Below are 23917 nucleotides of genomic sequence, written 5' to 3' on the forward strand. Positions count from 1 at the left end.
CAGACTACCAGGGAGTCAGTCAAGCATCTCCTTACCTCCTCCACTTTTCCTGTCACATACTGTAGTTTTTGAGACTTTGGAATTCATCTACTAATGATAATAATTTGCTAAAAGGTGTGTGGTTTTTAAAAAGCTGGTACTATATGACACACAGTAAATGGGGAGGGCAGACTGTGACCTTCTTCAGGCCACTTGGCTCTTAGCATTTCCTATGTGGTTGTTTGTTGTTAGTGGGGATTGGTGACCCAACTGGTCCTTTGCAGGCCTCTGCTCTGGTGCACCCGCTGAATTCACTAGCTGGATTCGCAGCCTACGTGCTTAGCATTAATCTGAAAGTATCTGAAGAGTTGTCTTCTCTCAGAGGATAAAATCTCTTGCCACTGTGCTTTCACTCCTGCGAACTCGGGAAGCACACAACTGGTTGTGGAGCTCCCGGGCACATGCTACATGAGATGGCAATGCAGAAGCTGAACTGTAACGCCAGCAGTGAAGCTGATGCCACCTTAATAAGGACAAGAGAATAATTCAGGCAGTTCCGTGTGTGTATTCATGCGTGGTGTACAGATGACAGTGTCTCTGTAGCTACTGTTAAACTACAGAACTTGAAAGCAAGTGGAGCGTAAGAGACGCTTGAGCCATAACTGTGCTTGCTTTTGCCTAATACGGAGTACAGCAGTGCTAAGTACATAGTAGTGTGCGTTTCGGCTTTGGGCTGCCAGTCTTCGGGCTTGGTTTTGCGGGAACTCCTGTTGCCGTTTTTACGCTGACTTGCAAGCTGCAGAAGGTAGAGCTGGGTACCATCGCTCAGCCACGATCTGCCGAAATCTTCCCCCAGGTGGAGGAATCCTTCCAACAGGAAGGTGGCTCATGACGTTTTGGTAAAGCGGGACTGAGGCTGAATTCAGGTAATGTTAGATACGTTAGGATCTACACCATTTGGAGCCGTTGGCAGCATAGATGCTAGAAGTCTAAAAGTATATTTTATTGCGCCATTTTAAAGCATTTTGAGTATGATTAAATAATTTTGTGGGGATCAAGAGTAGGAGTGTCAGGTGAAAGAATGGAAAGGTAAATTAAAAAGCAGTTATGAATATGAAAGCCCTAGTCATGTGAACAAACATATTTTCGTAGGCTTGTTTTCTTTATGAGATTTAAAAGACTAGAAAATATTTTTCTCTCCTGTGATCTGTCAGTGCAAATAGTGTTACGTTTTTATCAGAACTGGAAAGTTGTGAGGGCTAAAAACTAATTTCTTCTGTTTTTGATGGAAAGAAGCTCTAGTATTATGAGTTGATTTGGGGGATTTAAAAAAAATCAGAACATGTGCACGTGATAAGATGAAAAATTGTGAGAGATGGATGAACTGCTAATGTCCTGGCACATTTAGCTTGCATATCATGATAGGACCCTAAAGGACAGATGTTATGGAAGAACGGATATCCATTAGTATGTGATTGAAGGGGGAGAGTTTGAAATGTAGCCAGAACCTACAGATGGAAACTTTAAATAAATAAATAAAAATCAGCTTATGAGTAACGGATATAAATAATGCAGGGAATGCATAATATGTTTGTGATTGTTGAAACCAGAAAACAAACATGCTGCTGCATTATGAGCAATTTGCAGCTGATGGAGTGGCTTTGCAATGCAGTTTGCAGACAAGGAATTAGAGCCAGCCAGCCTCCTGGGTGCTTGCAAAAGTTACATTAGGACTCCAGTGAAGAGTACAGACTTTAATTTGCAGAGTTCTTTTTTCGGAGAGACGCTGTATTCTTCTCAGGTACTGCAGCATGAACTAATTTGGGGATGTTTCATCCTAGATGAAACCTTCAGCTAATTTTGCAGATAAATACAGAAGAGGGAGAGAGAGAGGATGTGAGAGAACATTTGCATGTATGAGGGCTTATGTGAAGTGATAAGGGTAAAAGTAAAAAGAGTCATCCAGAAGCAGCCGCAGCGAGGGAATAGCACAGAATCATCCTGAAGATGCACTTTTTAAGAAGGGTTTTGTACATTCTGTTATCAGCTTAGTGCCAAGCACACCAGGCACATGCAACGCTAGCCTGGCTGCCCACTACTTTCAGCCATGACATGTTTCTTACCAAGTTTCTTGGGCTGAGGAATATGAGCAAAGACAGAACCGTCTCCTTCCAAGTGTGGCCCGAACAACAGGCCGCTCACTCACAGATAACGGCGTCGGCCACGGAAAACAGGGTGAGTGCTTTGCCGAGGGAAGTCACACGTATCAAATAGTTTGGAGGATTCTGAGAAGCAAACACCGAAGCTCAGGAGAATATTAGTATCAAGGCAGCAACCGCTTCAGTTTTCCCTTAGAAAGCAGGCACACACTAGCGACTAGAGTTGATTTAATTGGGCTGATTATGAGATAGAAAACTGTAAACTCATTAGCAGAAGCTTAGTGTATCAAAATTGTTTCTGCTGTTCTGTTTTATGAAGTGAAACAATTTAGCATTGGACACCAAGGACTGGAAGCCTTTGTGAGCACAAAAAATAATTGTGTTTTTCCCCAGCAAATATGACATTTTTTCAATGTGATGCAACTTTTTTGGACATTAATGCAAATTCTCAGTTTTATGTAATATTTTTGCACACACACAAAAAAAGATAATGGTTTTTATGGTGAAATTATAGACTATTTCAATAGCAGAAAAACAGTCTCTTTATCTTGGGCCAGGGACATCTCTACTGCCACCACTAGCTGAAAATCTAGTCCTGTAACAACGTGAATTCTTCAGCTCATACTCAAGGTAGTAACGTTCTCCATTAGCAAAACCTGATAACCCCAGCTTAATTAATCAGCTTAACCCTAACCCAGAAGCAACTTTGGGGTTCAGTAGTAAACCTAATTTCTTTTCCTTGTCTGGACTGAATTCAACCTGAACCCTAGGTCTTGTGTTTCACTGTGGAAGCGGTAGCCCTACAGCAGTCCCTGTGGCCTTTGGAGGCCCAGTAATGCTGTGGTGGGTCCAGAACTTTGCTTTTTTGAGCATGTGAGAACTTAGGCCCTACCAGATTCTTCAGATGTAGCCAGGTGGTGAGGCTTGACAAAACCTTCAACGCTAATCACAGTATAACTTGGTGACTTCTCTCGCCTCTCCACCTAGACATGGTCAGAAAGGCTACCTTCATAAAGGAGTCCTTCCTTGATCAAAATCTTTCCAGTTACCCTGAGCAGTGTTGCAGCAGGAGGGCATAAAAGTGATTTATGTAATAGCACTGTGATATTTCTGTACTACTCTCCATTCCCTTAATACCTAGTTTGCTTCTTGCTCCACAGCTCTGCAGTTCTGTGTTACTGAGAAGATGTCTATATTTGTTACTTTTCAGCTCTCACATATTATTCCAAGGGTAAAGTACTGAAATTAGAGAAACTAATTTAAAAACCCTTGTTATTAAATAAGTGTATACTGGTTAACACTCTGATAGGTTTTTGACATAAGAGGGAAGTTGCTGGCAAAAGTATATCATAAACCAAAGCATTCATATTAATTAACAGAGAGCAGACTTAGCATTTCCATACGGATTTTTCAAAGGTTGACTTGTTTCTGTATGCAAACAAGGATGTCAGTATACCAGCTGAAAACCAGTGTGAAATGAAGAAATTATTTTAGAAAACATGCAGCTTGTTTGTAAAGCTTGGTATCTAGTGAGTTAGTTTGAAGGAAATGTTTTAAAAAGGTTTCCATATTACTGTGAATAGAAATACCATGCATAATTAGACTAATTTGATTTCATAAAAGAGCCTCTCCTCTTGATTTCTGGTTCCTGACGATTTGTTTGGGTGATAATAGCGTATCCTGTGCTGTAAGGTTCTCCCCAAAACTTTAACATTCTTGTTAAGATAATACTATTCCTTTAGCAAACAAAGTTCAGACTAGGAGTGCTTATCGCACTGCTAGTTTTTTTTTGGGGGGGGGAGTTGTTTTTAATATGATGCTCATCATCACAATTGCCCTGTTAGTCATGGCAAATCCTAGGCAACACAGCTTGCTTGCATGAGTAGGGCAGTATGTCCAGGTCTGCCTTTATACCATCCATCCGTTTCAATAATGTTAGCCAGGCTGGTAAGCCCGAGAAAGCTGAAGGGCAAGACTGTCCTTTGCTCCCGCGACAGAGGCTTTAGTGCTCAGGAGGTAACTAGGAATGTTTTGTTAAGTTGGCATTAGTAGCTGGATTGCTACTGGCCCTTCATTCAAGGCAGCTCTTCTTGCACAGCGGAAGTGGTGTGTTCTTGAAGTGCTGTCATCTTACTGTTGGTTTTTGTCTCTCCAAATAGCCAGGGACCTTGACATCTCCAGCCACAAATTTACTCATTTCCACAGCATCTGCCGTGTTTTCTTTACTAAAACTATGCTCTAAGGAGCAAAATGCTGGTTACATTGTTGATCAAATAGCAACACAATGGGAGCCAGCCCGTATATATTCTTTTACATGATACCATGAGTTTGCTGGTAGACCCCATATCGTACTGAAAAGTTCCACACTCCTGCACACCAGTAGTTACGCTACAAACCAATGCTTTTGGTCACATAAATGGGATTGTTATTTGGAGCTAATCTCATCTACAGCTGTATTCAGTTAAGAACTGGAGGTCTAGTTTGAATAGTCGAAGTGCAAGTCTCACGCTTTGGGTAGCATCCCATCAGCATCGCTCAGATTCTGTTCGGAGCCTAAAGAGATGTAAGGCCCTTCCACGTAACCCGGACCATTCCTGCCAGTTCTGCTAGGTAGCTGCTGCAGTCGGTTAGCCTCAACCTCTGCTTTTATGGTTGCCTCTACCGTAATGTCTTGTATTTATAAGATATCTGTATGAGACAGGACAGTAATTATTGGGGGCTTCCAAGCAGAGAAGTGAGACAGAGAAGGATTAAGGAAAGTGTGTTTTTAAGGATATTTAAAGTTAGTGCAAACTAGATACCAATAAGATAATTCCTACGTAGAAGTTAGGATCTGCCTTAGTGGATTTTGAAGTTTTGACTTTTCTGAGTGGAGTGCGTAATCAAATTTGGCCTTCCTGCCTGAGCTGCTGGCTGCCTGAATAAGTAGGCACTCCTCCTTTCATTTTGATATTATTGTGTTATTAAGCCTGTTTCCTGTTTATAGATTGATATATTTTAACAAAATAATTCTTTTGATTATTTTTATTCGATTTAGTCTGGGGCACTGACTTCTCTTATTGCATTCTTGAATGTTTGTTTTCATGGACAGTTAGAAAGTCCTTCATAAAGTAAAATATTTCCACAGGAAAAATAAATAACACAAACATTGACCTTTCAGTCCCAAGGAGAGTGTCTACTTAAGATCCTCACAGCTTCTTGCCTCAATGCAGGCTGACATTTGCAAGGTTGATAAGTTGCTTATTTGGATGTAAATCATCGTGGAAGGAAAATACTGTCATCTCACCAATCATGATAGCACAGTCTACCTATTTTCTGTTTAAGTGATAGATAATATACCACATAAATTCATCATTAATGCATAATTTAAATGATGGGTGCTATTAAGTAGCAGTGTGGAGGTGTGAAAAGAAAGAGGTTGTTAAAACATTGAAAAATCTGCTCTATTTAATAAGAGAAAAAATGTCTATCAGTGAGTTTGCCAACTATGATTTAAAACATCTTTGCAACCAACTATCTACACTGATAGTGTTTTAGAGGTTAGAAATAGCTCTTTGAACATGAGTCATGATGAATTCTAATGAAGATGTGCCAGTATTTGATACATAAAATTGAGAAAAATGAAGGTATTTTTTTTTCTTTATTGGTACTGTCCTTTGAAGACCTTGTGTCTTTCACACCTTCTTCTGACAGCCGGAAGGGTAAGCGGTTCCCTGTGCCAGCCGCAGCAGCAAGCCAGCTGCCTGCCCTCCCTGTTCCTAGTTTAGCCTGTTTCCAATCTTCCACCAATCTTTAGAATTTTATTACTGGCATAACCAGGCTTGCTGAGTGCTCTGGCACACACTGATCATGGCTTCAATTTAATGGTATTTTTAACAAAGCAGTGTGGCAGCAGCGGATCCAGAGGAGAGAGAGATTTGTGAGGAGCTCTGTGTTCTTCTGTGCAGGCAGACGCAGCAGAAGCCCTAGAGGAAAGTTTCAGTGTCTGGCATGACATGGAGATGAGGAGAGAAATGCAAGATCCTGACCTTCCTGACACTGCTGGGTCCCTGAGGAACAGATCCATCCTTTGTACTGAGACCTCCAACAGCACTTGCATAGCCATCACTATTGAAAATGTGCATGCATAAGAATGACACTTAAAGCTTCACAGTCACATGAGAGCCTTCAGCACCAAGACTTAAAATGCCTTCAGGGAGCGACACTTCTGACCTGGATTCATCTCACAAGATTCACGTTTTGTGGCAGTATGACCCTGCTGAACAAGCTGGGTACTGTCTTACTCCTCATCTTGCCATTATCGGATCTCATTTTGGTATTACTGGACAAATTGCTGTGCCCACTACTGCTATTCTGGGCAGATAACACTTATTTAGAGGCTTCCCAGCTTATCCCATGCTTCTGACACTCACAGGGGGTATTTCATTAAATGTCACTGAGCAAAGTCATACTTACCATATAAAATTCACTGCTTCTGAGTTTTTTATGGTCGCTGCAAACCTTATTTTTTCAACCAGAGTTTGCCTTCATTGGACTATTTGGCAGAAGTTTAATACTTACATGGATAGAGCTCTGACAAAATATTTTGTTGTTAGCATTACATGCGCTCGAAACGTGTACAGCCCTTTTGGTACCAGAAATGCTGTGTCCTGGGTCCTGTCTCTTCACACAGTGAGTGACTCCAGGCTCTGGTGGCAAAGCCACCTTGTAGATCTTTCCATAAGGGCAGGTGTTGAGGAGATCGCACCCCAAATTAATTCCAAAGGTAGCCCTGAACTTTCACTGGAACTTGTCCCTTCTTTATAGACCATTGTCTTCGAACAGCTTTTAATGACAGAAAAGAAGAAACTTAGTACGTCTGCTAGATATGTGATAGGTCTTCCTGGGACATCCTCTGCTTTTATATATCCGGTCTCTGTCCCCACACCTCCATCTCAAAACTTTTTACTAAATAAATAGAATAATAGATTCATCTACTTTAAAATGATTGGCAAGCCTTTATCCTAAATATCAAGGCAAAGCCAAAATCATATCCTTCAGTCTGAGACCTGCAAGTCAGCACAGTGAAACAGCCCACTGGCTTTTAATAAATGCCGTGCACTTGACATGACAGCGAAGTCAAATGCCGAGTTCAGGAGAGCAGGAATTCATTTCTTGATCAGGTAATAGAATCATAGAATCAGTTAGGTTGGAAGGGACCTCTGGAGATCATCTAGTCCAACCCCCCATGCTCAAGCAGGGTCACCTAGAGCATGTTAGCCAGGGTTGCATCTAGGCGGGCCTTAAATATCTCCAGAGAAGGAGGCTCCACAACCTCTCTGGGCAACCTGTTCCAGTCTCACAGTGAAGAAATTCCCCCTCACGGTCAGGCGGAGCTTCCACCGAATGAGTCGTTCCTGTCCTCGCTGCTGCATCTTCAAGCCGAAGGTCCTTTCTTGGGATCTCACTGGTTCTTCAGGGTCATGGGGCAGTTTTGGGGTCCCATACCACTCTATCTCTGATTTTTTTCTCTGATTTTCCAGAGTCTTCAACAATATGGCTTAGGAAATGGGAAGAAAATGAGGGTCCGTATCCGTACTGTCCCCACACCCTGATGTGAGGTTGCCGTGTGTGTTATGATAAAGACATCTCATCAAAAATTGAAGGGAAGACTGATTTTAAAGCAGACATTTTCGTGCAACTTTTGGTGGGAAAGTTTGCGTCAAAGCAAGTAAAATATACCTAATTACTTCACTGTGGTTCTAAGATTTGCTGCCTTAAGCACTTGTTCCCTCCCCCCGTTTTATTTAAGCAGTCCTCAGTATGAGCAGCCATTAATTACCTTAAAGTGTGAGCAGTCGCCCCTCCCCACCACCGCCCCGCATTCCACGCTGGTGTATAGGGGCAGTGCGTGCCCGCGTTCTCCACCTCCGTCCTTCCAGCACTTAGTGATCTGGGGAAACCACTTACATTCTGGGTACAGAGACAGTGCTGTGGAGTGAGTATCTTACTCTCCTGTGCTGCATGGAGGCTGGACTAACGTGTAGCCCTTTAAAAGCAAGTAAAGCTCAAAGAATTACATAGAGATTAGAGGAAAGCAGCTATCAAAGACCTGCTTTAGCAGCTGAATTTTGGGGGGGAAATCAGATAAAAATGTGTCTTAATTTAGCTTTTGCTAGGTAAACTGTATTGAGACCCCTGGAGCTGCTGCCTCCGTGTTTTCTGCGTAGAAACAGTTCTGCTCTACCAACATACATTTTGCAAGAATAAGCTGGTGTACGCGGGACTACATTGCCTTCAAGTTCTAAGCTCAGATCAACCTTCAGTGATCAGATTGTGGCATGAGGCTTCCTAATCGGAGCACTTTCAATAGTGCATCCTTATTGTGGTCCAGCCAGCATCCAGAGGTGAATCTGAGAGTACAGATATCCTTTGAGCTGCAAATGTGTGAGATGCATTGCATCAGGAATTGTTCTCCTGGTGATAATTTCCATATACTACTACTTGTTTTTCCTGTAAGGAAAAATTTGAAGAAAAAAGATTTTGAACATCTGAGAAAAGCTTTAAATTTGAATTTTAGTGTCAGCTATATGGAGAGTTTGGAGTTCAAACATGCTAGGAGTATGCAATTGATTTTAGGAAGTTATAATTTCCACTCTCCTTTTTGGTAGTTTACAGTGACTTTCAGGATCAAAGCAACACCTCTCAAAGGACATTAAAGTCTGCTGGCAGTCTTTCAGTATATCCAAGTAAAAAATAGCTTATCTTCTGCCTTTGAATAAATAAATAAATGAATATAACTAGAGGGTAAAATGCAGCAATGGAAATATTTTAAGCATTGACTAACAGGGGCAGGGCTATAAATGTCTATGGCCTGGGAGCAGCTGAGAAGAGAAGGGGGAGGTTGTTCTGCTCCCCCCTGCGCCTTCCAGCTTGGTGAGTGTCTGCTGGGTTGCTCTAGCTGCAGGGAAGCAGAGGTTGCTGAGTATTCAAGAGAAAAATCAGGAATTGAGGGCTCGAGGTGAGTGACTTACTGGGAAACTCAGCTGTGAAAGTCGTGAGAACGAAGGGGATTTGAAACAGACCTCGCGGTGAGGTGTGGGAGCCTTGCTGGGAGGAGAGGCTGTTCCTGGGAGGCGATGAATGCGCGTCAGAGCGTTTGCTCGCTTTGCCCTGGTGTGAGTAATGGCACAAGGTGTAAAACAGGAGAGAAGCAAATTTAGCATTCACAGAATGGTAAGTAGACGATTCTCATTTGCTAAATAGATAATGTGTTTATGGAATGACCTCGAAACTAGGAAGATTCATATACAGGCAGATAACACAGAAGGGAAGAAAAAGACTAATAATTATAGCAATGCTAAATTTTCTTTTTTTAAAAAAATGTATTTTATTGTTTCCCTGTGGATCTATACTAAATAGATCGTCAAGTTCCTTCTTACAGCTGTGTTATGGATCTATCAGACATCAATCAGTAGCAATATGAAACTAAGTTAACAGAGCTAGAGGTTTCTAGCTAGTATAATAATGTGTGCGTGTATATATATATATATATATATGTATATATAGTATGTGTATGTATATATATAATAAAAATATATACTGGTAGTATAATATTCTCTGAATATTAATATAATATTCCCTGAATATAAAGCCATGGAGGGGCTCCACTCTACAAGTTCCGCTTTCTTCTGCATTGACATTAGCTCAAAAACTACTCAGGCTATGAAAACATTCAGTGTTACTGTCTGTGAACAAAAACTGCACTCATGATTTCAGATCATCTCTCAAGGCTTTCTGCATCTAACGGTTGTACAAGTGTCCTCACCTTCTAAATTATTGTCAATAAAAAAATGGTACCAAAGAACTTAAAACACCAATTTAAAACGTGTAACTGCTTGCTGCTGTCCACAGCTTCTAAAGCTATGCTGCATGTATTCCAGTAGGCCTGGAACTAGGATTCAGCTAGGCTGTTAGCCTTGGGAGGCCGAGCTTTAAAGGGAAGGAAGTCATTACAAGCAATTTACACGAGAATAAAAATCCCCATGATGATGCAGGCCCCAACATCAGGTCCTTTCTAAGTAGGCACACGTTAGCGAGCATTCCGGTGCGGAGCTGCACCGAATATGTCCATTCTTGATTTAACATCTCATGCAGCATATCCCTGTTCCCCCCGCCCTTTCTTTTCCCTTTCAGATTTCCGAGAAGCTTTTGAAATGGTAAAAGATATTAGTATAGGCCTATGAAAGACTCTGTTAAAGAGGCGTTTCTTGCACAAAATAACTTTTTTAAAAAGTAAAGGTATCGTTGCCATTGAAGACAAAAAGCAGTTAGAAAACGCTGTTTTCCATATTTGTGCTAGCCTTATTGGAAGGCTGTGATACATAACACTGATTTTTATGATAGACAGTAATTTTACAAATATAGCTGAACAAAGCATTAAAATCTGCATCAATTATATTCATCAGTTTTCTTACACACTTGGGATAAAGAAAAGCAGAATCTCACTACTGCTCAATAAGACACGACCCAAACTCAAATGCATAAAGATTATCTCACACATCAGGCTCTTGCGTGTTTTTTCCTAACTATATTTTAGGGCCAGCAACGTGGCTGCCATCATCCCAATGCCCCTGCTGGCTTCCTGCCACTCTGCCAGGTTCCTGGTTCTCCCTTACTCGTCTGCCATCAGCTTCAGCAGGACCGCTGAGAGCACCAAATAAGCCAAAGTTTACATGAAGACTGTTGAAAAAGGGAGGAAATTAGCTTGCTTGAAATAGAGTTAAAAATGTGTTAGTTTACTCTTGTGTTTTTACTGGTGTATGTTTATGTGTGTGTATATATTTTATATGTATCTGTATACCTATATCTTCATTTCACCTAAATCAAGGAGTACTGTACATATTGAGTTAAAGCTACGTAGCAGAACTGTGCTAATCATAATTCCAGTTTGAGTTCAATTTATATTTCCTGCTTCTTTCTTCACAGATTTATGCATATTTTTGTAGGCGTCACAGGCTTATCTAGAAAGCTGCAACAGCAGGGTTGGGCTTTCTTGCCCTCAGCCAGTTTGTTTCAGGTGAAGGTCCCCCTTCTTAGGAGAGGTTTGAGAGCCAGGTGCATGGTTATCTACATGTCTTGGGCCAAGAAAGGCCCCTAGGAGTTGACTTTCTCTTGTAAAGGCAGGGGAAGTGGCAACCGAGCTCTGTTGGACCAATAAAAAAAAAATCAGACCGTAACTAGGAGCTAAAATGAGTTTATCTATACAGGATACCTGCTTGGATAGATAGAGCAGGAATGGATGGAACAGGAAAGTTGTTCTGTGTATTCATCTTGATTAGGGGGCAGGTTTAGCTCAGTTGGGTAGAGCATGGTGCTGCTAATGCCAAGATCGTGAGTTCAGTCCCCGTGTGGGCTCACTGAGGGTTGGACTAGGTGATCTCCAGAGGTCCCTTCCAACCTCACCATTCTGTGATTTTGACAGAAATGAGTATTTCATTTGAAGTGGGTATTAGAGTTTTATAGCACACTGTAGATAGGCTGTGGTTTTTGGTAATTCTGATAGATAAATTCATCTTTACTTGCTTAACATGCTTGCAGGTTCTCCTGTATTTAGAAGGTTGACATCCTGGATATTGTGCTAGTAGCACTGAACTCCCTTACAAGTAATTCTTTATAGCACATTTTAATGAATGTGATGGTTGTCATTTCATCTTTACTTGCTATTCTTGCAGGCTTTACTTACAGATTGTATTTTAGAAATCTCAACGTTCTTCCTGTTCTTGTTACTCCATGCTCCCCTTGGCCTGTGTACGGAAGTGCAGTGTCCAAAGTGGACAGGCTGTCTAGCTGGGAGACACCAGTCCTGAGCCAAGCCAGACTTTCCTCCCCTGCTGTGTCAATGGTATTCTTCCCAGCTGTTTGTGGATCACGTTGCAGTATTTAGTTGTGATCCAAGGTAGTCTCCCGCCACCACCCCAGTCTTTCTGTAGAGTGCTTAGCAAGCTAGTCCTCGTACTGTAGCTGTACGTTTGACTTCTTGTTCCTACATGCAGTACTTCATGCTTGTTCTTCTCTGCTTACCATCTGGCCCACAGGCTCTCCCACGTGGTTTCTGGTGCAGAAACAATATCTAACTTAGGACAAAATAAGAACAGAAAGCTGAATGTGACTGATTTCAATTCATGTATTTTAAAAATGTGAAATGCCTTAAATTGGGTGCCAGATCTGTTCTCTTCCTTTCTGTTGCTTTACAATAATGTTTTATTTTAATTATTCCCTCTTCCCTTGTTGAAGAAAAACAGGGGAAGGATAGAAGCTCATTCTAAAAAGCCCATCTCCTTGAGCAGCAGTGCTTTAATGCCTCTCTGCCTTGTTAAAGCCTGAGTAGCTTAGGAAAGGCATTGGGCCATGCCAGGTGCTGGTTTGGGGAGAGGAAATCATTTCTGTCCAAGGGCAGTGTGTGTGTGTAGCCAGGGCCAGGGGAAATCTACAGTCAGGCAGCGATCGTGTTACCTTGCTTCTCTTCTGGGATTGATATGAGAAAACTTTTCCAAAAACAAAGTAGGGCTGACTGTAACAATGCCGGTTCTGTATATTTGTAGCACTTGTGATGAGAGAGAGAGGTGCTTTCTATTCCACTTTCTCCTTCAGAAACTATGTCTACTAATTGCGAGAATGGTTGAGGTGCGTGTTGTTCAGTAAAAACCCTACCCTTAGAGGAATGCAAGTTGAAGTGCAGGTAAGAATTATGCTGGAAGAGAAACGAGGGGTTACTGAAGGAAAAAAGTTGAATATGAATCAACAGTGCCAGTGTGATGGGGGGCCAAATATAAAAGCAAACACAGGCATCTGATATATGTACCAAGCATAACCTGCAAGAAGTACAACGTGATTGTTCTTCTTTATGCAGAGGCAGTAGGAGCTTAGCTGGAGACCGCATCCTCATGTAGGCAGAGCATTTCAAGAAAGCCCTGAGCCAGCTGGGAGGGAGTCAAAAGAGAGCAGTAAAAACAGCCAGAGGTCTAGAAGCAAGTCAAAGTGAGATTAGTTATTGTGAAGAAAACAAGAGTGGGGATTGGAAAACTGTTTCAAAGGCGAGGAGAAATCATTCTTCTTGTCCAAAATGGATAGTGTGGAATTCATGGGTGTAAACTGCAACAAGAAATGGTCTCACAAGGCGTCAATGTAGGGAGGGATCAACAGTTGGGGTGACAAACAGGTTGCTGGGGACCATTGCAAAACAGCCCAAGTTAAGGGTCTCTCTGGAGATGTTAGGCAGACATCTATGGGATGGTTGTGTCTCAGGAGAGGAAGTGCTCGTGGTGACCTCTTGAAGTCCCTGGCAACCTGGTGGTTCCTCTGCTTTGAGCTCATTGAACAGAAGTTCTGACCTTGCATTTATCTTAAGGTATCCAAACTAGCACTGAGCATAAGAAGTGGAAGAGTATCTGAGTGGCAGAGATGCTTCCAGGCCGATGCTGCCCAGAAGAACGGCTGAAGTGGAAGGTGGACTGACAAAGGGAGGCCAGTAGGCCAAAACGTAGATAAGTTCAGATATTCTTACTGCTTTATCCCAGTGATGACGTAGGAGCCATCACCAAGTTGCTCAGTAGTATGCAGTGGCCTGCAGAATTTTGAAGGATAGTGTACCAGGTTTTTGCTTTTGGCCATAAACCATAGTGTTTGAAGACAGACATTCAGCTCGCTCTAATTAAACTTTTAAGACAGTAGCACTGGTAGTAGGGAGCGAATTATGCTTTACCCTCTTACTATAAAATTGGGTCATATTTTCCAGAATTTTTTATTTTTAGTGAGCATAGCTGCGGTCCTCTAGCCAGGAGTTTCTAAAAGAGCTTGCTAATGAATGAGAGGAAAATGGACAATAGATTTGGGATTGTTTTGGGAAAGTTTTGGGTTAAATACTTTAATCTTGAATTGTATGAACGTTTTTATTTTGAATGATATGAAAGATTTTCGATACTTATTTCTATGCAGATGTATAGCTGCTTATATATTCACTCTTGCTAACAGACCTTTTCCCTTCTTCTCTTTCCAAATTCTGCATTCACAAGATAAATAGTCTAATAAGAATGGCTGAGAGGTGGAAGGCAGATGAAGCAAAACTTGTGAGCTCCCAGTGCTTTCAGCTGGAAGCACTTACAGTAATAATGTTTTGTAATGAGCCATAATTTAGTCTGTTTGTGTTCTTGTGCAGAATTACGTCTTTGTTTGAGACATGGCCTTTTATATTTACTTGTTTTGTTGCAATGAAAGTCTTTGTAACATTAATTCCGGCATGAATTTCAGCCCAGCACTTGGATTATTCTCAGAGGAGCAACCCCAAAGCAGAACATTTCTTTAAAGATTTCAGCTTCTCTTAGTTTGCATCCAATTACATAGCTGGTTTCCACTGGGAAAGGAGGACAGTCGGGCAGTTCTCTCTGCTGCTTTTAGGGCTGCTTCCTTCAGTGTGCTTGCAGGGGGCGCTTTGATACCACCTAGACACCTTGCAGCAGCCTGAAAGCCCAAGGGAGGTAGTAGCAAAAGGTTTTTGTAAGCAAGGAGGTAATTTAGATTATGCACCAGCAGAAGCACTCTTTAATTGCCCCTCTAATACTTCCCTCTGCTCTTGCTTTTTGCAGTAACCCTGCGTCTTCATTGCTGGGTGCTACCCCGGCACCTCTTCCTGATTTCAAGTTTAGATCTCCTCTTTCATCTCACTCACAGCGCTGCGCTTGTTTTAAGAACTCAACCCATATGTGATTTAGATTGCGTTTGATACCGACTATGTCTGCAGTGGGGAAACCTGATCATGATTCATTAACCAGGACTGCGTTGGTCTTCCGGCTTAAATGGGGAATTTGGCTTCTCATCCCTTTTTTTTTATTCTTTGTGGGTGGGAGGGAAGAATTTCTCAAGCTGTTTGAAAGATGGACTTCGATTTAATCTTTTTGAAGAACACCTACCTGCAACTGAGAAGTGAGTATAAAGGCTGCCTAGTAAAACAGGAGCAACCTCCTGCAGGATGGAAGTGTAATTCCACTCCTGTGAAGAGTGCCATGCAACCTATTGTAGCTTTCAAGAGCAAAATGCAGCTGCTGAAAGGTCCTGAACTAGCAGCACTTTCATCCTCAAAACACCTGAGGTACACTCCTTAATTATGAGTGAGTGTGTACGCCACGTCGTTCTGCAGGTGGGTTCAGCTGTAGACGGCTTTACTGACTGAGGAAGCTGTAGTAGTGCTTGTGATCTGCCTGGGGTCTTTTCGACCCTTTTGTACTCTGACTTACCCATTTCCTTGAACAGAAAGAAGTCTCCAAGTAGAGCGCAGTCACCAAAAGTGACTTTCTCCTTGGAGAAAGGTTCTTGCGACTCTTTAAAGAACAGAAATAGTGCTCTGAATGTTTAGGCAATCCATTAAATTCCCCCTTCCTGCTCCTGGGCAGCATGGCCTTCCTGGCCAGAGCCTTGTACTTGAGAGGGAAAAAAGGGGAAAAAAACCTAAATAATCTATGTAACACTGTATGCCATCTATAATTGCAAATGTGTATCATACTCATCACATACGTGATATGTGCTGGCGAATGATAGCTGTTTGTGTGCAAGTTGTTTATATTTGTTATGTATCAGATGAGATGAGAATCCAAGCAAAGTTCAGAGATTCTGTTCTTGGGCTGTAGGGATTGATACACTGAAGCAGAGCACTGCTGCGGTTTTGTTGCTGGCAGTTTGGGGGTTTTTTGTACTCTACTTGACGTAAACTACAGGAACAACAGTTCCTTCTGGGTCCGAGTAGCTACAATGGTCCATCTTTATAAACTTAACTGTGTGCTTCTCATTGTGGCCCATGATGATCATTTTTGATGGTGAAAATGTTGCCAAACTTCTCCCATTCAGCCTGATGCTTGGCACTTTCTAATAGTGCCATCGGTAAGTTGCAGAATCCCTTCTAGAGGATCATCAGTTAAAATAATCAATAAGGGTATGTCTCAAAGCACTTGATTTGAGAAGTTACACTTACGCGTGACTGTTTTATTGCTTTAGTTGTGATACACTTAATTTCTGCTCTAGGGTTGCACAAATGTATTATTTCCTAGCCACTTTTTCAATTACCTTAAACTGACATTCAGCTTTAGGCCTCAAATTTTTTCCCAGACAGTTGCTAACGGGGCTTACGCATATCCTCTGCTTTTGAGGATGTGTGCAGGTCTGCAGGTTTTATTACTAGGAAGCTTGAGGAAAAACATAATTTAGATGGTTTTGAAACTAAAATGGTGGAATCCAATTTTCTCTGCTTTTTAAGCAGATCCTTGACCTGAATACCTGAAATTTTGGAAAGTAACATAATCAACCAAAACAGTTGTTTCCCTCGTGTGGTGCTCCTCCAGTGCATATTTTTCTTTTATTGTCTGTTTTATATCACTAAATTAATGACATTTCTGAAAAAGCATCTTGATTATATGCATCAGATAATGACACCTGAACTTATTATATGCAAGAAAGTTCTGTGACAAGAGAAAATAGCCTAAGTTGCTGCTGCTTTTCATATCTGACATTTTTAGAAGATTAGGAAGACAAAAAGCACTGATCTTCAAAAATTGATGTGATCCGAGGTTGAGAGTTTGGGTTTTGCAGGGCCTGTCTGATGAGAAGTCCGTGATGAAAGTCTTCTTGCAGAGTCTCTATCTTTTGCCCCTTGTGCGCTTTTTCTGAGCTTAAGCTCTGGGCTGCCAATACTCTTTTTTTCTCCCATCACACAAATGAAATTAAGTGAACAGGCTGGCACACCTTGTCTGTAGCCTGAAAAGAAGGTGAGGGAGTATATGTAAACAGACCCAGCGGGGATGGCATTCAGAACAGGACAGTAGGGAATGAATCAAAAAATCATACAGTTGTGTTCTGCATGAGCAAGAATAACGTCTTCCCGATTTTCCATTCCTGTAGGGTGACGCTTCGTGGCATTGCGGCAAGCTCTACTGGAGTATGAAGAAAGCCTCAGAAGTTCATGTAAGTCTGTATCTTCGAACGTATGAGTCACAAAAGCAGCTGTTGGTTGTCTAGCTGCTTAAAATATAAGGAAATTCATATACTAGGAAAAACTGATGGAAAGGGGCTTACGCACGCACGATTGCAGGGGCAGGAAAAGGTAAGGATTTGCAAACAAGGTTAAGAAAAAAAAAAGGAGCCCAGACCAAGGGGCACGTGGCAGGGCAGGGGCTCTGCTGCGTGTGTGCTTACAACGGCGCTCAGGGCAGGGGCTCACGGCCCTGGGCTGAGCTGAGCAGAGTCCCTGAGCAGGGGAGGCTCCAGGGGAGGCTGGTCAGGGCCATCGAGAGGTCTCTTGGTGCCCTCAGGTGCACTTGGTGCCCTGACATCAAGTTGAACAGAGAAATTTTCGTGCATTACTTAGTTGTATTCAGTTCTTAATGTTTTAGTTACACTTACAGATCTACTCTGCACTCCAGAGATAAACAGGGCATTAAGCTAAAGTGAGGACAGCTGTGCCCTGGTAATCGCATAGCCAATTTCAGAGTTGCACGGGGTTTAGAAAGCCATAAAAAGTTACTAAACCATAGCTGAAATTTTACATAACGGGCTTATGCCCTATTGATTGACATTCTTATGACACAAGATAAAACAAAGTATGCTGTATCTACTGTAATGTATTTTATCTTCTGCCTGTTCGGGAGCTGGGCCTAATACAAGTCTTATCCTGGATTTTGCATATTCCATTGGTAATGGGTTAGTTGCATATGTCTTGATCAAATGTGTAATGAAGTTACTAGCAGTATGCCTGATCCCATGTTCAGTAAATGCATAAAAAATCAAAAAAGGGATTGTCTGAGTGGCTGGTTTCTGCAACGGTTCCCGTCTGTTTTGACATTAACTTCCACATTCATATAATGCCATCATGTATTGGTAGAAAGGTCAACTTTACTCAACTGTATTTTCCTTTCTTCTTAGCTTAGTGGGACTTTCTGCTGGCGTGGGGGGCTTTTGTTTGCCTGTGAGCGCCTTGGAAATAAGATGACCTGCAGCATATTTTAGCAGATATGCAAGAAAGTGGTTTCTGCTGGGGGAGGGAGGAGAGGTCTGGTAATGCATTTCGTATTTCTAACAAAAAGGGTCCGCAAGAAAGCGTGGGATTTGGGGTAAGAAAAATCCCATTGCATTAATCTATACGATTACCTCAAAGGTTTTCAATATGAAAAAATAAATAGAGGAGATCCCCGTTTTTAAACTCTATTTAACATTTATATCTGTTTCTTTACTTTGTTTTCTTTTATTCAGTGCCCTCTAGAGGTCTTGCAAATGAAATCAGAAGAAGGGAAGATATGACTGTGGGAATGAGTGGCTGGTGCTGCTATGCACTAGCTTGTGCAACACGTTTTAAAATAGTTCCATAGGTGCTCCTGGAGCTAGATGCTGCTTCCCACACTCACCAGGGAGGGGAAAAAGCATTTACTCTGTGAGTGTTAATGTAGTGGCAATGTAAATGTCAGTTTGAGCGCAAAACCAACTGTGTGACTTTTCTCTCTAAAATCCTGCCTGTTTTAGTACAGGTGAGATTTATGGCATAGAGTTATCAGCGCGTCAGATGTTTGTCTGTTTATCGCTTGTTAATATGGTCGAGTTAAAGATGCTTTCCGGAGGCAAGATCGACTTTATAGCCGAACTGCAGAAACGCGGCTGGACCTTTCGATGGCGCTCCGGTAGCGGAAGGAGCGAGGCCCCGTTTCCTTACGGCCTCGTGTCTCCCGGCTGGGCTCTGGGTCACCTGGCGCCAGCTGCGGTGCCTCCCTCTGCTCCTGGCGAGCCGGGGCCGCCTCCGAGGCAGCCTCCTCACCTTGAGGAAACACGAAGCGGGACCGACAGCCCGTCGTCCTCCGGGGCGATCGCTCTCCCCTGTCTGGCTGCCTGCTTTCGTGATGTTGCAGCATCCTGATTACTTTGATGTGCAGGGGCCCGACGCAGGCCCAGCGCCTCCTGGGGCGTTTCGGGCAGCTCCCGCAAAGGGCAGCTGGGACGCCGCCCGCGGCACTGCAGCTTAAGCTCTGGTTGAGCTGTATCTCGGCGCTGCGCGTTTCCACCCCAAAGTGAATTTGTTCCTAAATTATATTCCCTGGAGGAGAGAACTCTTGCAGCTTTCACAGCTGTATGGTGGCACGGGTAACGGCACAGGGAACCAGGGCGGGCTCTGCTCACAAGCGTTTGCCGCCTGAGTGGGCACCTGGATCAGCTGGCACTTTTTGAAACTTAGCTATAAATGAGGGATATGGAAAATGAATTTACCCAGATCTGCAGCTTTGTATTACTCTTCTTAATTTTTTGGTTGAGAGGGGATTTGACGTATCATAGAATAATTTCTATTACTTGGCATCAAATCTTGAAGTGCAAGTAAGTCACTGCAAACTTTCACTTGTATCAGAATGTTTTATTACTGGTGTTTGAGATTTAAACAAGGGAGGAGCTATGAAACTTTTGCCTTCTTACAGGTGCTTATGGTCACAAAAGTTACTGTAAAGAAAGTATAACATACCTAGGAAGAATTACTCCAAAGAACTGTATGTAATAATAGCATCAAAAGATACAAAGGCCAGATGGTTTTATTTGGGGTGTAGGTAAATGCAGGGGAGGGGTTAGTGCTCAGGAAGACGTAGGCTCTTTGGGAGAGCTGGGAAAAGAATTTTCCTTCCTTTTTTCAGTGTACTCCTGTATGCCAGCTCACTCCTTTAGCAGCTGCTCTTGGAAGAGACATTAGTGTTGTACAGACTTCTCAGCTTCTCGCTTGCTCCTCTGTGTTTTGTTACGTGTTAGCATCGGCCTGAGAAGGTCTACCCCTAGTGCATCAACTTGAAGCCATGGCAAGACAAAACAAGTAGTATCTGCTAGTTGTAGCCTATTTTGATTCTTGGATCAGAACTTCTTTTTGCAGTCAGCAGTCCAAGCTCTAATCTCATTTTTGTCTTCCCCCGGTAATTCTCGCAGTGGAGATACTTGTCCCATAGAAATATTGGTCTTAACATTAATTTATACCCACGAACAGCATTCCATTACAGCTGTATCTCTGTGTGCCTGTGTGTAGTAATAGGGCAGTATAACACCTAATGTTTTCATGAGAAGATTGAACTGCTGTAGCCTGAAAGCACTTGCCTGTTGAGCGTGCAGAACGTGAAGAGCATCTTCACCGCGCAACTGCAGAGGAGTTGAGCGGCTGTTCGTGGCCCGCTGTCTCTAAGCGGGTGGGCGCGTTACAACACTGTCGCTGTAGCTGGAACAGACAGGCGTCTCGTCGGTATTGTCACAGCATCGCACGCGCGCAGAGATGCTCCTATGCAAGTGCATGTAGTAGAGGAAAAGTTAGTGCTCTGTGCCTTGTCCTAGGGAAGTAGGTATCTCAGAATTATGCACCATGTGTATGTCTCTGCTTAAGGGCTTCTTGACTTCCAGGACTTTATAAAAGAAGGCTTTTCAATTACTTTAAAAGTATAGTAGCGCTGTCAAGAGAGTAATCGGGAATTTCTTTGTTACTAATTTTCAAAAGTATTTGATTGTTTTTTGTTATTGTTGTTGTTTTTCCCTGTAAGTATGCAGGGATTCATCAATTCTCACATGGGGAAATTCAGCTTAACTTTATTCTGTGAAAATTAGTGATACGTGCTCTTTACCCTCCCAAAGATGGCTGAAACAAATGAAGACATACTAGAAGGGCAAACTCCGTTACCCTAACAGTCTTAATTCACAAATACACTAGGTAGCACCATTCGAAGCTGGAGCACAGGAATAATTTTTACCGAAGTAGGAGATCAAGCGCCTAGATCTAGGAAGTACGCACGTGCCCATGATATACCCATGTAGCCCACAGTGATGTGGGCTGCAGAGCCACTGCGGGCGTCCGTAAAGTCGCTTGTGTTTATTCACAGCCGCCGTAGAGCCAGAAACAGGAATTCTCCCAGCGCTGGAGTGCAAATCTAACGGGATTATACCCGAGTGACTCCGTTCTCTCTCCCTGCCATTTTTAAGTGTCTAGCTTTCTATCGGTTCTCCTCTATGATTGGTATTTAAAAAGGCTACTGGGTTGTTTACCTTGATGGAGACTGAGATAATCTTTAGACTACTTGAATGACTCGAGTATTTTGGAAGCAACTTCTCAGAGCTGAGTATTGGCTGAATTGATTTGTCTGGAATCAAATAGGGCTTAATTTTTCACTTAAATGGGTGCAGCATTCGAGCAAGGTTGATTTTCTTGCAAGTCAGCTTTTCTACTCCCTGATTTAGTCCTGCTTTTTGTGTCACTCCGGTGTATTCGCAGTGCAGCAGTCGATGGTTTCTCTCTCCTATGTTCGAAGCCTGCCCTGTAATTGCCAGTGAAATCACCACGTAGCAACGCTGGTAGCTTTGGGGGCCTGTTACCAACTCGCTGGCCCCCAGCTGAACTTGGCAGTGGCCCTGTCGCCGTCAGGACCTGAAGGGAAGAGTTGTTCTCCGCAGAGAGGCAAGCTGCTTGTAGCAGAGGCAGCAAGGAGAGAGGTCCTCGCTCCTGCTAAGTTCAGGAACAAATCCTGGAGCTTGGCCGGTCGAAGCACCGCAAGCTTTTGAGGCTTGGGTCCAGCTGCACGCTCGCCTTGCTCCTGTGCGTTCTCAGCAGCCCCGGCCACGGGGACTCTCCGGGCCACAGGCTCAGGGAGAGCGAGGGAGAGCTGTCAGAAACCTCTGCGGTCTTTTCAGATTCTGAATCCAACAGAGCTAGCAATATCTTTACGATGAAAATAAGACAGATATTTCCAGATTCATAATTTACTTGGACAATTCACTCCGTAACTTTGCTTCAGTGTGGAAGTGCTCGGAAATCCCACGTTGCCCGGAGCTGCAGATGCTCATCATTTCCGCAGACCTGTTACGGGAGCTCTCCTTTTGCGTGCATGTTACTGTCTTTAATTTACCGAATCATGAAGTTGGACAGATTATTTCTTCATGGTCTAATAGCTTTGGCCCAGATCTTTTTGTAACTCCTCAAAGTTATTTCTCACACTAACTGACTGTTAGGCGAAGGAAGTAGCTCGGAAAGGATGCAGCCATCTGCTACCGCCTTTCTTCCTTTGTCTTAGTTTTAAGGTCTCTTGCAGCAAGAAAATTAACTGCAGGAAACAATAGTAACACCTGCTTGTCCTCAGGCAGCGTGAATTTGAAAACGCTGAGTGTAATATAGCCACAAAGGGTATTTTGCTAGTACAGTGCAGTGGAACCTGGTCAGTTCAAGTGTTTTTAGTAATAGCTACATAAAAAAAAAAAAATGTATCACAGAGGCAATGTGAAGTACTCATGAATTTATGAAAGCACATAGTTTCAAGGTGTAAATCAGATGTGTAATTGTTTACTTAGATAACAGGGAAAGCATTTGCAGTGCTAAACAGCCACTGTTTAAAACCATTCGGTATTGAATGGAAAAGGAAAGATGTCATCATGTCTTCACTGAAGTTCAGTGACACGTGTTTGGTGGTGCTGCTACGCATTTTAAAGTTATCACAGATTCAGTTTGCCATGGTATGGCAAAGAGAAGACTGCACAAAAGGGTAAGACATTTCTCAAATATTGTTTTATCGATAGTTATGCAGTGAAGAATCAGGTGACTTAGGGCAGTGACAGATTGCAAGGATCGGAGGAGGAGAGAAATGGAATTAAGCTGGGTTTTTTTTCATTACTTTTTAAAGAATTTTGGATTCTCTGGTATGAGCAGAGAAATAGCAAAACCTGTTTTTTAAGGAGGGGCTTACAAAATTACAGGTCAGATTTGCAGTGTTATGGAGCTTATAACATTGTTGCTATTCCTGTTGATTATGAAACAGTCTTTGGCAGAGCTCATAATGGAATGAGGCAGCAGCATCGCAATTAGGCACGTACGTACCAGCAGGAAATCGAGGGGGGAAGGTGTGTTGGGGAGTCTGATCCTCTTGTGGACTGCTATGACCACGTCTTAACAAGCCCTTGGGGTTGATTGCGGGCAGTTGGGGGTATTTCAGCCCACCCCACTTACCTCACACGCAGCATCCTCCTGTTCTGGTTGGTTTGCTTGAGCATTTTGGGCCGTTAAAATCTCCACGCCATTGCTTTGTCTTCCTCCTTACTTGTGCAGATACATACCATGCCAATAAACTAGGAGAAGCAGCAGCCTGACTTCCAGCCCCAGAGCGATCGCAGCGGTTTGAACAGAGTAACGATTTTAAGTAAGTTGCTTGACTTGCTTTGTGCATGAGCAGGGGGGAAGGAGCTTGTAGTGCTGCCGACAAACGGCAAACACATGCAACGCAGTCTTTGGAGCGAAGCTTCCGACTCCTTTGACCTGATGAAAGGTTCAGAACACTGTGACTCTTATTCTGTACTGCACAATTCATTGGCATTAGAATTTAACATGTATTCAGTCTACTTAGTTTTTGCACCTGTGAACAACAAAGTATGTTCTTTGATGGATATGGAAGAAAATCTGTGTTCCTTCACAGCAGAACATGCATTTCAGCAGTTCCGGAGGCATTCTGCAAGGATGTCTTGTTTTTAGAGTGCCAGATTCTATTTTTTTTTTTTTAGTTTTTTTTTAGTTTTAAAATAATGCAAAAATAATCTCAATTAGTTACGAAAAGCAGCTGGATGCTGCCTGATCAGTTATGGGAGATGTAATGAAATGTCTTATGCCTGTTTTATTCCTTTTCTGAGTGTTTTTCTCATTCCAACTGTCTATACTGTAAAATATGGTTCAGGAGCTGTATTCTTTAAACATTCTTTCTTGAGGGTGAATATTTATT

At 42.6% G+C, this 23917-nt stretch overlaps 1 protein-coding gene across 14 annotated transcripts in view; it reads left to right on the forward strand.

Annotated features, from left to right (window-relative positions):
• Positions 1-23917, forward strand: part of PCDH15 (protocadherin related 15) — a 599229-nt gene that overhangs the window by 276884 nt on the left and 298428 nt on the right. For all 14 annotated transcript variants that reach the window (XM_062580806.1, XM_062580810.1, XM_062580818.1 and 11 more), the window contains one exon: positions 17064-17126. The gene's annotated coding sequence lies outside the window, so the exon portion shown is untranslated. The remainder of the gene's footprint in view (positions 1-17063; positions 17127-23917) is intronic.

Source organism: Rhea pennata, chromosome 7 (assembly GCF_028389875.1).
Source record: "Rhea pennata isolate bPtePen1 chromosome 7, bPtePen1.pri, whole genome shotgun sequence".
Lineage (NCBI taxonomy): Eukaryota > Metazoa > Chordata > Aves > Rheiformes > Rheidae > Rhea > Rhea pennata.